Here is a 14,690-nt window from a genome sequence, read left to right on the forward strand (position 1 = left end):
CCTAACACTGGTAGAGATTAGATAGTTGAGGGGTTTTTACAATGAAAAGGAATTGTGTGTGGAAACATGAAACAACTGACAATATTAAATAAACACTAGTATTAAGTTACTGCAAGTGTATGAAAAAACCAAGTCTATATCTGTTTTTAAAAATGCCATGTTACTTGTCTACCTTAGTATGAGGGGAGGTACCTAACCTTAATGCAACTTAATATGCCATGTTTGCCTGATAGCCCTAGGAGGCCTGCTTCTTTCTGAAGGGAAGTGGAGGAAGAGTGGATGTAGTGGAAGGAGGAGGCGGGAGGATGGAGAAGGTGGGGAGCAGAGGGAGAGAGTGGAAACTGTGGTTGGGATGCAGAGATAAATCAAATTAAAGAAAAGCATCATGTGAAATTATTTTATAGTTCTTCATAAGTATATGGTTTTCAAATTTTGACATTTAAAATTTTGTCAAGAATAAATATAGTGAATGACTTAAGCAAAGATGTAGATAGGGGTTGTAAAGATGGGTCAGCTCTTAAGAGCACTGCTGCTCTTTCAGAGGACTGGGATTCAATTCCAGCATCACAGGCTACAGATGGTCAGCTCACATCGGTCTGTATCTCCAATTCCAGGGGATCTGACACCTTCACACTGACATACATGCAGGCAAAACATCAGTGAACATAAAATAAAAATTAGAAAAAAAAAGACAAAGAAGCTAGAAGATAAAGCAATCTGTGAGGAAGAGATTAGGTAATTCATCAATGCAATAAACATGTAGAATCCAAAAAAATTAAAACCAGAGGTCTATTGTAATTATAACAAAAATAAGAAAAGCAAGAGAAAGCCGAGAGAGATGGCTCACCATTTAAGAGGTCTCACTGCTCTGCCAGAGGATCTGAGTTCAGTTCCTAGCTGTAGCATTGTATTCATTCTCATTTGCATCTCAAGGAAAATCCCATCCCCTCTTTCGGCCCTGGAAGACACCAGGTGAGCACGTGGTGCACATATACCCACATAGATACTCAAGCCTACATATAGTGGATAAATAAAAATAAGTAAATCTTTAAATACTAGAAAAAACAAAGCAAGAGAGAAAACCATACAATGACATTTATTTCAGTGTTTACTTTTGATGTCAAACTTACTTAACAAGACAATCAGAGATTTCAACATACTTCAGATATGCTGTTGGACTTACAGCAGACTGTAAAAGAAAACATTTCCTCAGACTTCAAGTCCTAACATTATTTACCTTCTTAGGTTTAGAAGAATGTATAATTGTGAAAATTACTTTTCCTTGAACCTTTTTCTTCAAAGATGAGAACAACAGATTCTCCTGGAACTGGAGTTACAGAAGGGTGAGAGCTACCATACAGAATGGGTCTACCAGAAGAACAGCCAATGCATTGAACTGCCAAGTCATTGTTCTAGGCCAAGATCTCGTTTTATAAGCTTCTTGACAATAAACTTATAGTGGGTTTTCATTTGGTTACCTAACTAAACATGAAAAAACATCAGTTTTAAATTATTTTTCTAATCATTTTAATTTAACTTTCTATCATAATAAACATTAGTGATATTCAACCTGTCAAACTTCCCCAAACTTTGCCTTAAAAAACAGTAAAACTGGTGAACATTGAGTGAACTCAGTGTTGGTCATGAAATTAAAAATCAGGAATTATGGTTTGTTTGAGATAAAGTCCTGCGGTGTATCCAGAAGACAACCTCAAACTCACTGTTTGGTCAGACTGATCCCAAACTCAGTATCCTCCTGCATCTACCTCCCTAGGCTGAATTACAAGTACCTACTACCATGCCCAACTTGGAATGACATTTTCCAACTGGAGAAATAAGTTGGTAGTGTTTGGAAAAAATATAAAAATCAAGTAACTTAACATAGACATTATCTACACTGATGATAAGCCAAATTGCAGAGTTATGTGTTTCTATATATTAGTATTCTAGTGAAATTCTTTATAATTCCATGTTAATATGAAACATATTTTAAAACTTTCTTTTATTTTCAGTTCCTCCATTCAGTTTGGCTTTGAGCTGCAATACAGTGAGCAGCAGCAGAAGGTGGCTTATTGCCCGTGCTTGCTGTCTGAAAGATCATGTCTCATACGTAGTAATACCATATTATCACACAACTTTCCCTGAAGAATACGTTTCAGCTCATAGCCTGCTTTTTCAAATATTCCCCACCTGGTCCTTCAAGCTACCTTACTCGTGACTGGGATAGATACTATATTTTTATTTTTTTATGTGTGAAAACTGAACGACCAAAGACTTAATGATTTATCAAAGCAAAGACTTACTGGAGGCCTACTAGGGACTCACTTTGCAGTAGGCTGATTTCTGCAAAGAGCTGAGTGAGGAAAGAAAGACACTAAAGAAAGCAGAGAGACTCAGGCACAGAAAGAATCATTAAGCACACGATTATTGCCAGGAGTAGAAAGGTTAAGGAAAGACTCATAAAAGTATTTATAAATATTATTAAAATAAATCTAATGGGTTGCTGACCGTGTCAGTTCCACAGGCACATGCTGCCTTTAGCTTCCTGTCACATTCATTTTAGAGTCAATAATTCTTGCTTTTAATGCACATCATTTTGGTTTTGTGTGGAATGAAAGAATATATACAACAAAAATTTCCTGGGGGGAAAAGACACTGCATAAATATTGGTATTAATGTCATCATTAACATTTATAATGCTGTCACCTCTCTACCTCAGAGATGCTTTGTGGACATCTGAATGAGGTAATGTCTGTGAAGCCTTTGAGTTCTCCAAATGAGGATTAAGACATAAATATAAGATATTTTATCAATAAAGTATTAGGTGAATCTGGTCTAGACAGAAAATTATAAAATTTGGACAGTGAACTCAAAGTGAACAACATTGCAAATAATTGCCATGACTGGGAACCACTGGTTTAGGTTTTAAAATATGAATTCTTCCCTACCTAAAATTTTACTGCCCTTAATTAAAGATGTAATTGGGAATCCTTTGAATAATGCACTCAAAGCATGCGTCTATGCATAACCATTTTACTTTTAAAAATGACTTCACTGTTATGATATACCCATGTTATAACAGAAAGCAATTTCCATATAAAAATTATCAAATCTAATTCAATTTTATCCCATTTTTTTCTTAATAACACTTGTAGATACATCCTGAAGGAAGAGTCAACTGGGTCATTACGTTTGTCAATACAGAAAACAGAAGACTGATGTGAGTATTGTTAAAATACAGTTCCAGAATGCACATAGTCATTATAATTTCATTGCTAGGAAGCTTAGAGCACTGCATTGACCACGGCATATAGGACCGTGTGAGCAGAACTAAGCAGACTGCACAGAGAAATGTTGCATCAAGAATCCTCTCCTTTGGGCTCATCGGATCACTAATATTGTTAGTAAAATGACTGTCTCAGCACAAGGAATCCTGAGAGCGACCTTTTAATATTAATTGCTGTGATGTTATATTAGATCCTGATTGACTATAGATTTCTAGCCTCAGTAAATTAGTTAAAGGACTTGTCCCTTGATAGAGAAAAATGTGTTTGACTATTAGAGTCTCATTACGATATTAAAGATTTCTATGTTTTGGGTCAAGTCTTTATTTAAAAACTCATCACTTCAGTCATAGAACTTTTCAGGTCACAGTAAGGCAAATGTGTCACAGATGCTTCTGTTGTTACTGTCCATACAATATCCCTGTTCCCAGACGGAGCAGGGCGCCAACACTGGTTGTCTATGCTGAAGTAGTAACTTCAGACTCAAACTGAGGTTGGGAAAATGAGACATGGTTGCAAGCAGCTCTCACCTCTGATACATATGTAAGAGAGGATATTATATCAGATTGAATCATTTGGAACACTAGAGACATATTTTACTAAGAAGTGACTAAATAATACAAGAGACGACAACTCCAATTTGTCTCACTGCAATGGAGAGAAAGCTACAACTTATTATCATTGGAGAACTCAAGAGTTTAAGATCCAATAATAATTGGAGAAGAAATCAAACAAGAGAACCTCATGTTGATTCTTCTTCTCTGTTTTAGGCATGCATAACTCGGTCATGGTTTCTTAGAAACTGAATACCCAGAAGTTAAACCAACAGGTAACTCAGTATCTGAAAGGAAGCCTCAAAAGTACATTGTGATTATTTGTTAAATGAATAATCCCAAGAACTCCCCTGAATAGCATTCTTGGCATCAACTTGACTAGTATTTTTCTGTCACTGCTATCCTGTTCATACGTTGAATCTGGATTTACCTCCACCCTTCTCTCCCTTTCCCCACTGGAGGAATAATTGCTGTCCTTTTCAGAGTCTCCTAGGACTATCTTCTGCCCTGCAAAGTTGTAATAAGATGTGACATCCAGTCCTGGTTAATCAGTGTTCTGCCCAAATCCACAGTGGCAGTGAAGGAGGTGGTACTTACAATTGCCTGTGACACTGACCAGGATTTTCAGGAATAAGAGTGGGGGAAAATAGCATAAAATACTTAAATTTTTATGGAAAAGGTATAACTTGGTGAAAAAGCACCATCATAAATTCCCAAAAAGTGTATCTTAATGATACACTTAGAGTAAATCATTTGCCTTGAGAGACAGGAGGTCTCTGGTGACCTGCATTGCAGCCACAAGAGACTCCTAGACTAGCTACTTTCAGCTAAATGTACTCTCATATTAATATTTTAAAATGCCATAATGCCTCTCTGAAAACCTCAGAGGACAGATACATCAATTTGCGAGGTCTTCACTCCAGGAAATAGAAACAGGGATAATCTACCATTAAAAGAAATAGTTCATTATGTCTGCTTCTTGGGAGCGCATAAACTATGTCCCTCACATACTTAAGTTGCAAATCCTCACTTTAATGTGAAGGGAAACACCATGCCCTCGAGCTTTATTGTCCCACTGTTTATTAGTACAAAAAGGTTTGTTGTGGTATGAAATCTTAAGCTTGTTGCAGTAATCAATCAGCTTCAAAGAGTCTTTACCCCGAGCCAGATTCATTACAAATAAATCAATTAAACATAAAGTTTCTATTTTCGGAGGGGTTCACAATGCAGAATAGAAGCAAATGCATCACAGTTGGAGAAAGGAATTTTCCTGGAGCAATGTCTCTTCACAAAGAGCCCTTCTGCCTTTATTGTGCTGTGGGACACACGCTGTAGTTCGCTCTTTTACTTTACTTAATTGCAGACATACTTCTTCTTAGCATATATTTTTCACTGGGGGAAAAAATTCACATCCATGTGAAAAAGATATGTGGTAAGCTAAAAATATCGCTGGAGGCAGGCAAAGGTAAACAATTGGTTTCTGTCTTCTTGTCATTTCCAGCCTAAAGCTCTGGTGAAGCATTTGGGCAATTTTCACTCTCAAAGCTCTATTGTATTTTTCCTCCCAACCTTTGTGCTACGATTATTTAGAGTACAGGCAACTCAGTGGCAGAAGCAAAAACAAATACCAAACCAGAAACAAGCCCTGAAAAACAAAACAAAATAAAACAAAAACCCAATCATGAACAACAAAACCTTGTATCTTAATATAAATCGCCCTACATGGAGACAGCTAAGACCTATGTATTCTCAATCATAAAAGCCAAGCCACTCTGATTGACTTTGGAGGTATACCGAGAGAAAAAGGGAGAGATGCAGGGATGTTTTCTAAGCTGAATTATCAAATGAACCCATAAAAGCACTCATCAGTGACTTGCCTAATTTTCACATATTTTATCCTAATGTGTTTCTAATAAAACTAGCTGTTTGCAGAAATTCCTAAGACATGAGAGCTTTTGGCTCTAAAAGTGGCCCAAACTAAATGATCTCTTATAGAAAGAGTCAGAGTCGCATGTGCAGTGTGGAGTCGGGGTGGGGTCTAGCAGGGAGGGTAGAGATGGAGAGATGAAGAGTTGGGCAAACATTCTTCTGCTTTTATCAATGTCCATACCTTTCTAATAAAAAAATCTGATACACCCAGATTTTCCATCAAGGGTCCTGTCAGTCAGTCCTGACAGCTGCTTGGATGTCATAGCATAAGCTCTACCTAGGGTGACATGAGACCATGCACTTCTGGAGTCATCTCAGAGATAAAGATAGAAAAGCTCTCATCAGTACAGACAGTACAGACACTTCCCATCTGCTCTCTGGCAGCCTCTGAGCAGGGTACCTATTTGGTAAAGAGAGTGGAGCCTTCAGCCTTGAGCTAACATTGTTTCTTTCATTACTGTCTTTTGAGAGGGAGAGAGAGGAGAGAGAGTGAGGGAGGGAGGGGAGGGAGAAGGGAGAAAGGGAGGGAGGGAGGAAGGAAGGGAGAGAGAGACAGAGAGAGAGAGAGAGAGAGAGAGAGAGAGAGGGAGAGAGAGAGAGAGAGAGAGAGAGGGAGAGAGAGAGAGAGAGAGAGAGAGAGAGAGAGAGAGAGAGAGAGAGAGAGAGAGAGAGAGAGAGAGAGAGAGAGAGAGAGAGAGAGAGAGAGAGAGAGGAGAGACGCTCAATCCTTTCCAGAAGCTGATAATGAGTGAGATAGTTCTGATTTATTTGTAAGGGGAATTCCTTTAGGATTCCTTTAACCCTTCACCCTTCCTCCTTCACTGGGAATAAAAAAACCTGTTCTGATAAGTTTTGAAGCATGATGAAAAGAGAAAGTAACAGTCATGGTCAGGTTTATTACAATATGTTTCAAAGACTTCTCAAAAGTAACATGACTTTGGGATGTGCATTTCCTCAATTACATTATCCTCTAAAACAAAGATTCTGGATGTGTGTAGGGATACTGAGACACACTGAGGACAAAGGTCAGACCCCTAATATTTTCATCATTAGACTATGAGGACAATGACTCGTCCTTTGGTGAGATCGTACTTTATCATGGGGAGTTTGATATTTACTGGTGCATAGCATAGATTTGTTCTGCAAGTCATGTCACAGCTCTGGAAGCAAATGCTGTCTCCTTTACACCTGTTCTGGAAAGATTTACCACCAAGTCATACAAAGCATTTATATTTCAAGGAAATCATTTTTATTTTTTTTTTGAAAGAATTGTCTTGGAATCTATTTCAGATACCATAGAGTTCAGATAGATGCTGGCTTATGGATATTCTTTGATCTGTAATGTATTTGAGGAGATGTATAGAAAGTACATTAAAATATAAGATATTTAGATAGGAAGACACATCAGGAAACAAGGGATGAAGCATTAAGTACAATAAAATAATTAGGTTTCTTTTTAAAGGAGTTGATTTGGAGTACAGCCATCAAAGAGGCTTTCCATACTTCCTCCCACTTTACTGGAATTATCGCATAGGATGACGGCTGGTCACTGTGTGTTCTCTTACAAAAGCCAGGGCTGTTTGAAGGGCTTTGTAACCGATGATTTTATTATCTTATAGGATATTTTGTTTGAAGTTTAAGCTCTTGCCCATAATTATTAAGATAACTAAGAAAGACAATTAAGCAAAATAGCATCATACTACTAAGTATTTTTTAAAATTACATTATTTAAAATGAGATATTTGCTTCTAACTAGTTCTTAATAAGTATACAGGCTTTAGGTATTGTAACTAGATTAGTTAAGGAGCCAGTTTGGCAACATGGAGCCAAGCAAAAGTGTTAACATGGATAAAATAAAAATGTGTTCTTGATAAATATAAAAATAAGGATAAAAAAAAAACCAGAATAGAGTAAAGACTGTGGTGACTGCAAAGATGAAAGAGAAATAAACTTCCCAGGACTTTGGCATCATTAACACTGAAGTATCTTTACACTATAAATAAGCAAGTGGAAAAACTTTAAATACAGATTTTAAATTATGGTAGATCACTCCTGAGATATGTCTTCAACGAATAAGTGTTTACTTCTATATTTGTCACAATAGAAAACGTTTGAGTGAACTTTTCAAAAGTATGTTACTGGGCTTTCCACTAAGAAACCCACAGAGAAGGATGCTGAAATATATTCTGATTAGACAGATTGAGAGAAGAATTAGACCAGTGACAACAACCAGTTTCTGTGTATTTAATAAAGTGTTGACACTGTGGTAACCGTTTCTCAGGAAAATCATAGAATGGGAATTTATAACTCCCCCTTTTTCTCACATATAGACCTAAGCAAAGCAAGAGTTGAAGATGGGGTAAATACCTTAAGGGCGTATTCTCATATGTTCTAAAGCATTGGTTGGTAAATTAAAGGGGTACTCAGATGGGCATTTGGTTTATACTCATATCCAACCTGCTGTGTTTGGATGAGTTGAATCTGAGAGTCCTGACATGCTGGTTGGTACTGAGAACACTGCTGACAAGCTTTTACGTGGGATCCACTGAGACCTTATGTATGCTGCTTTGCATGTAAGTAATTTCTACTTTGTTAATTGATCATCTTATACATCTTTCTATTTTATCAAACTGTTTCTGGGGTGAGGGAGTAACGTGATCACAGAACTCGATATTCCTTGCCTAGTGGACAACTTAGTTAGCTCAGAAGGCACAGAGTCTTTCTTTTGGCAGCTTTTCTCCCTGATGGTTTTATAAGCTAGCCTCCCTCATTCTGCCTGGGCTAATTCTCGTGTCTATAAAACCTGTGAGGATTCCATGTGGTTATGAATCCCATAGAAGTAAATCATTAATGCATGCAGAAAAAGTTCTCTTTGGGTAGGTATGGCTCTCTATCCCAGTGATAATGGTCAAAATTTGGAACCTTAGGACTTTCTGCTAATATTTTTTACTGTAAATTTCTTTAATAGTAATTTTTATCAGCACATGAAGAAGTAGGTTTCACCATGGAGATTTTATAGCAACTTTGCTTTAATTGCTTCCCTTCCCCTGGTTTTTTTCCTGATGTCCTCTCCCTTGTGCTATCCCAATCTGGTAGACTTTCCACTTTCATGTCACATGTGACTTTAGCTACCTCTCCCGTCTCCCCTTTCTTGCTGCTTCTCGATCCCTTCTGGTTTCTCACCTATTTCCGTAGTACTTATCTATTCTTACACCCTCTTATATAGTCTGTTTTACAACCTTAATGTTAGAAACATTCTTCTATGGTTTGGAACATTTTATTAAAATTCAAAGGATGAAATCTTCACATGAAAACATGTCCATGTTGATGACTACACTGCAGATAACATTCAATAAGTTTTCTGTTTAATTTGGTAGCGAGAATGTTCTTCCTAATTTGCCATAGTATCATGGATTCTTGGTAGTTCATGTCACAGGAAGGAATGACTATTCGTCTACCTTAACCCTGGAACCAGCATTTTAGAGCATGTTGGGACCTGCCTAGATCTGCTGGCCTGACATCACTGGACAAACTCCTCCTAGAGGACAGTTGAAACAACGTACTTTAAATTCTTAGTGCTAAACATAATACGCTAATTATAGTATTAGAAAAAAAAAACCTTTATTCTATTTCAGCCCGATTAATCTCCAGAGCTTATCATTCCATATAAATATCAAGACTTGAAAGTAACACCAGTATGGTACAAATACAGTGGAGTATTCTAGCATATTTATACGATAAAAAATCTACTCATGCAAATACTTATTGTTAAATATTCAAGAAAAGTAGCTTGTGGGTGTAAGCTATTATTTAGTTTTCTTAGGCTAGTGAGTAGAAGAGAAAGTAGATTTCAGAAGCAGAATTTTGAAGGGGAAAAAAAAACCTGGGTAGGTATTAGAGACTGTAGGCAGCTACTTTTAAAGGGAAAGAAAAGAGAAAGTAAAAATGGTAGATAAAAGAAATATAAGATGGAATAGAAAGAAATGATTTTTGTGGTGTATGTCTAGAGGGCAGTGATAGCAATAAATCCTGGAGGGTTAAACCTTCAAGGGGCACATGGAAGTGGCTCAGCAGTGGAGGCAAACACATCGTTAGGATTTTGCCCTCGAGATTTTTTATTCACATGAGGGTTGATTGGAAGACATTGAAAAGTGTGTGTGTCTGTGTGTGTGTGTGTGTGTGTGTGTGTGTGTGTGAAAATATTGATAAGAGACCAAGAAAGAGTTAAAGAGACTCAAAAAAAAGCCTCTGTGAGTTCAACTCCAGTTTGCAAACTCTCACTCTGATTATACCTTCAGGTGGCTCTGAGCCACTTTGAAATCTCCCAAATGGTCCCAATTTCACTGCTTTCTCCCAGGGCCACCATGGCGATGTTACACATGAACCATCATGAACCATTTGCTTGACAGTGAACAACAGGGTTCAAGTTCTTTACATATTAAAAAGTCAATTTCATTTGTTTTCTGTTCCAGATCAAACTAATATGGTAAATATGCCAAATATAGGAGATTCCAACTGCTTTATGTGTCTGTCCACCAAAAATCTTTTGTCATTCTTTCCTGAGTATCATTATTTGTCAACAGAACAACTTAGAAAGTTTATCTGAGAAGAGAAATAAAGAGTTAGTTGCAGAAAATATGTTGGTTTGCAAGATAAGGTAAGCTGATAATGGGTTTCAATTTACGTCAATAATGTCATACAACTGGCCATAAGTATTCTTATATACACTTGAATACATGTGTGTACGATATCTACATGACTGCACATATATTATAAATATTACCTGTGCATTAGGCCTAGTCTTCTTTTCTAAAAACAGAGGTAGAAACATTGTGCTGAGCTGTATAAATATTTCTCTCTGATTGCACAGAATATAAAAATCAAATGGCACTTAGGAAATGCTCTGTCCTGAAAACTTTTCTATTACTTGGTAAAGCTCTCCTTAACTGCTTCCTTTGAGTTTGGCTTGTGATTTACTGGGACCATTTAGAGACAGGTCATATTTTCTAGACATACTGTAGGTATTTTAATGCCTTAATCAATTTTTGCCACTTTAGCTCCTCTGTTGGACTAGATTAATCTTCTCCTAGCTTCCCAAGATTCAAAGAATAACACTTATCAAAATCATCTTTACAGGAAAAGAAATTGAAGGTGCAATTAAAAAAAAGAGAGAGAACAAAGGTCACTACTATCAAGTCATATATCACAGATATCTTTGACTGATATAAACAGATTTCAAATTTCAGATATAAGCAGATGTGTTCTCCTAGGAACTGTGTAAAAGTGAATATTGCTTGCTTTATAAATTAAATTTTTTGTGCTTGTCCTTTTGATGTGTTATTCCTGAATTGTAGAGATCACAGGCCTGGAATATATATCTCTGGAAAATCTGAGGTTGGAGTGATTGCGGGAGGAGGCAGTGAATGGCACCGTAAAGCCTCCATGAGTGACTCTCATGTATGTAGTCTTCATAACATTTGATTCATAGGATCTTTTTTATTTTCCTCATTTTTAATATTTTCAATATGAGCTCTCCTTGGGTTCTGTTATGTGTATCAGCTTGCCTTAGATATTAGTTTCCCCATTCAGGTCTGCAGTATCACTGGAAGACTGGACTCCAGTGTTAAGATGGACACAATGTCCAGTCAGCCTCAATGTCCCCAGCTGTAAACTGAGGAGCAAGAGCTAGATCACGCCGTGCAGTCCTTGCCAGCATCCATTACTTCTGTTTGAGAGCCTTTGTCCAAAATAGGAACTCGAGCTATTTTAAGAGGGTCTGGCTCAGAGAGGAGACTGAACAGGGATTACGAAAATCGCAATTTTTGAAATTTCAAAGTCTGATTTTCCTTAAGTTATTTTAAAAAGGACATGGGCATGCTGCTTCCTGAAGTTATATTTTCTTCACTTGTTTGTAGATGATCCAGCTTTTTTCCCCACTGAAATGTAAGAGTTGACAACAATACACTGAAGACGGACATGTAGTTAGCTTGCTAAGACGTCAGCTTGCAACTATCACAAAATCTCATTGACGGAAGCAGTTGTTTGTGCTGTTAGCACTTCTTCCTGTTCTTGGTTAATTGGAGGTGCATATCTAGAAATCTCTTGATAGGTTAAGTGGACATTTTATTCTATTCTTTGAATGAAAACTGTTAATGACACATTATGTGGACATGTTTTCCTTTTCTCTCCAGCAATTTGCATAGGCTCACTCCCTATTTGTCTCCTGATAACCTCATCAATCTCATCCTTGCCCCGCTGACCATACTGCCTGATTGCGGTAATTCCATTTTACCAGGCTTTCAGGAGGACTTGGCTTCTGCACTTAGCTAGTGCTGCACATTGGAGTGATCCCATCTTCCTGAGAGTGAGCCGCTGAGATCATATTATGCCTGCCTTGATTTCTTTGTAAAGGCTGCCTATAGAATTTCATATTGATCTTAAGCGGATGCTGTTTCATTTTTAACTCCTTTGTGAGCCGGGAGTCCAGTTATATTAGCATCTCTGCCTGTCATTCAGCAGGCATTGAATATCAGTTTTCTGGAAGGCTTTGTCCCTTATTTTACTGTAGCTCTTTCATATAGAACCTGCTGTCTTTATTTTCCTTTGTTGTTGATTTGTTTTTAGGAATAGCAGGGCAGTATAAGGCAAGGTCATTAAGGCCAAAGAACAGCGAAAAGTATTACAATATGTAGATGAGTAAAGGACTTTAAAAACTGAGAAAGATTTGAGAGGAAGATGGATATCCATGCAGAGGATGGATACAGCCTATGCTGCCTTGCAGGTTTGAATGGTTTACTGAAAGAGCATTGATGAGCCAAGTAATAGAACACAGGACCCGCTGGTCCACTGAACATCAAGGGAAGGATGCTGGTGTAATGTAATCGCTGCATACTTTTGTTTCAGTGTTTACCAACTGGATACTCTCTAGAACCTTAACTGGGTGTCATTTTTCAGAATGTGACAAAATAATACTCGCTTGCAAGCAACACTGTACTATGTCCATACACATTATTTTTTAGTGCCTTCGAATGTACAGAACTTCTCCCACCCACTGTCTCACCTGATCTTCACAAAAGCTCTATAACATGGGCTAAGTAATAATTCACATGCCCTGTGGCAACAAACACCAAGATAACTCAAATGAGTCAATCAACACACACACACACACACACAATAGAGTAGGAACTGGAATTTCTGTTTCTTCACACCCTACTTCTAGCGCATTAATGCTGTGTTGGTCCTGAGTAACTCAAGTAAAAAACCTACAATGTGTATTCTTTGCATCAGCCTTAGATTTACAATTCCTTATTTACTGCCTTGTCTTTGTAGTTTGTGATTTGCCTCCAGCTCGGGCACAGTGACTTTCATCACAAAAGAGAATGACAGAAATCAAGGGCTCTGAGTTACGCATATTATTCTTAGCTGCATAGGGAATTTCCCCCACTGGATTGCCCTATTGTATTTTAAATTTTATTTTAGCTCCATTTTCTCGTCTGTAAAGTGAAAGGGTTAGAGTATGTTCCTCTCATTCTGTGGGAGTGTGATTAGGAGAATGGGAGGTGAAGGGACAAATCAGAGACGCAAGTGAATATGATTAGTAGGAACCATGACTACAGTGCATTATCCATGTTTTAAAACTGGATACAGTATTTATATCCCAAAGTGTCTCTTTATGAATTACCTTCATCCTTCAGTGGTCTATTTAGCTTTGCTGCAAACATAATCCTCACACAAATCCAAATCAATTTGTCTGTCTTCTATGTAAGATACTTAAATTTTTCAAAATGTGTTTATGTCCAAAGGAAAAATGTTTAGGTTTATAGAATTCTCTTCGTTGATATAGGGTTTTGTTAAAAAAAAAAAAAAAGACTGTAAATCTCCACTACAATATTTACATTTTTCCCCTTAGTCATGACTTTCTAGCATGCCTAAGCATTAGCAATCATTTTTAATTTAGCAATTTCAATTTCTTTATTTAGTGTCTGGCTGCTGCGTCTGTAACTGAGCCATACATCTCTACTGCCAAGAACAAAGGGGCTGGGGGAAGACTGATGTTGGCCTCCAATGTTGTTTACTTGCTTTCAGTTTTTGAGACAGGGTCTCACTATGTTATCCCTGCCACCCACAATGGCATGAAACCTATGACCATCCTGCCTCAGCCTCATACACAGTTGGGACTACCGGCACATACCACCATACCTAGCCAGCTGCAATCATTTTTGGATGTTCAGTCTTCTGATCTGGAGTCAGACCCACTATTATTGGCCCACAGGGCTTCAAAGAAAATAGTACAGCTCAGGCTGACCTTAAAGCGTGATCTTAATGCCTTCATCTCTTTGACATTTCTTACCAGCGTGTGCCACCAAAACCTCCCTCTTATTTTTAAAACGTCAAATTATTATTAATTTTATTATATACTATTAACCTGATTGGTCATGTACTAAGCTACTACACTAAAGTTCTGCTAGAACGTAGACCTAGTAGTGTAATTCAGAAACTATATTAAAGATAAATTTTATTAATATGTTCCATTGGGTAAATATTAATTTCTCAGAGTCTTGGGTTACATAGCATGGACTCCAGTGCAGTCCTTCACTGTCCAGTCATACCCCCCATGGCATCAACAAGGTAACGCCAGCATGAAGCCCTGGGAAATATTTATACAGGGAGACTTCCCCCTTGTAAATTCATATTTAGTTGATATAGTGCCCTTAGCATATTCCCTATGATAAATCTAGGATTCAGTCTTATGTTTTGGTCAGTATTTTAAAATGAGTAATATACATCAACAGGAAAATTAAGATAACTTCTGCTGTGATTTCTTATATTTTTTTGTGTGTAAAACAGAACCTGGTCCCATAATTCAGTCTTTGTCCTCTCTCTCTCTCTCTCTCTCTCTCTCTCTCTCTCTCTCTCTCTCTCT

This window comes from Grammomys surdaster, unplaced genomic scaffold (genome assembly GCF_004785775.1).
Source record: "Grammomys surdaster isolate TR1022 unplaced genomic scaffold, NIH_TR_1.0 99, whole genome shotgun sequence".
In the NCBI taxonomy this organism is placed as follows: Eukaryota; Metazoa; Chordata; class Mammalia; order Rodentia; family Muridae; genus Grammomys; species Grammomys surdaster.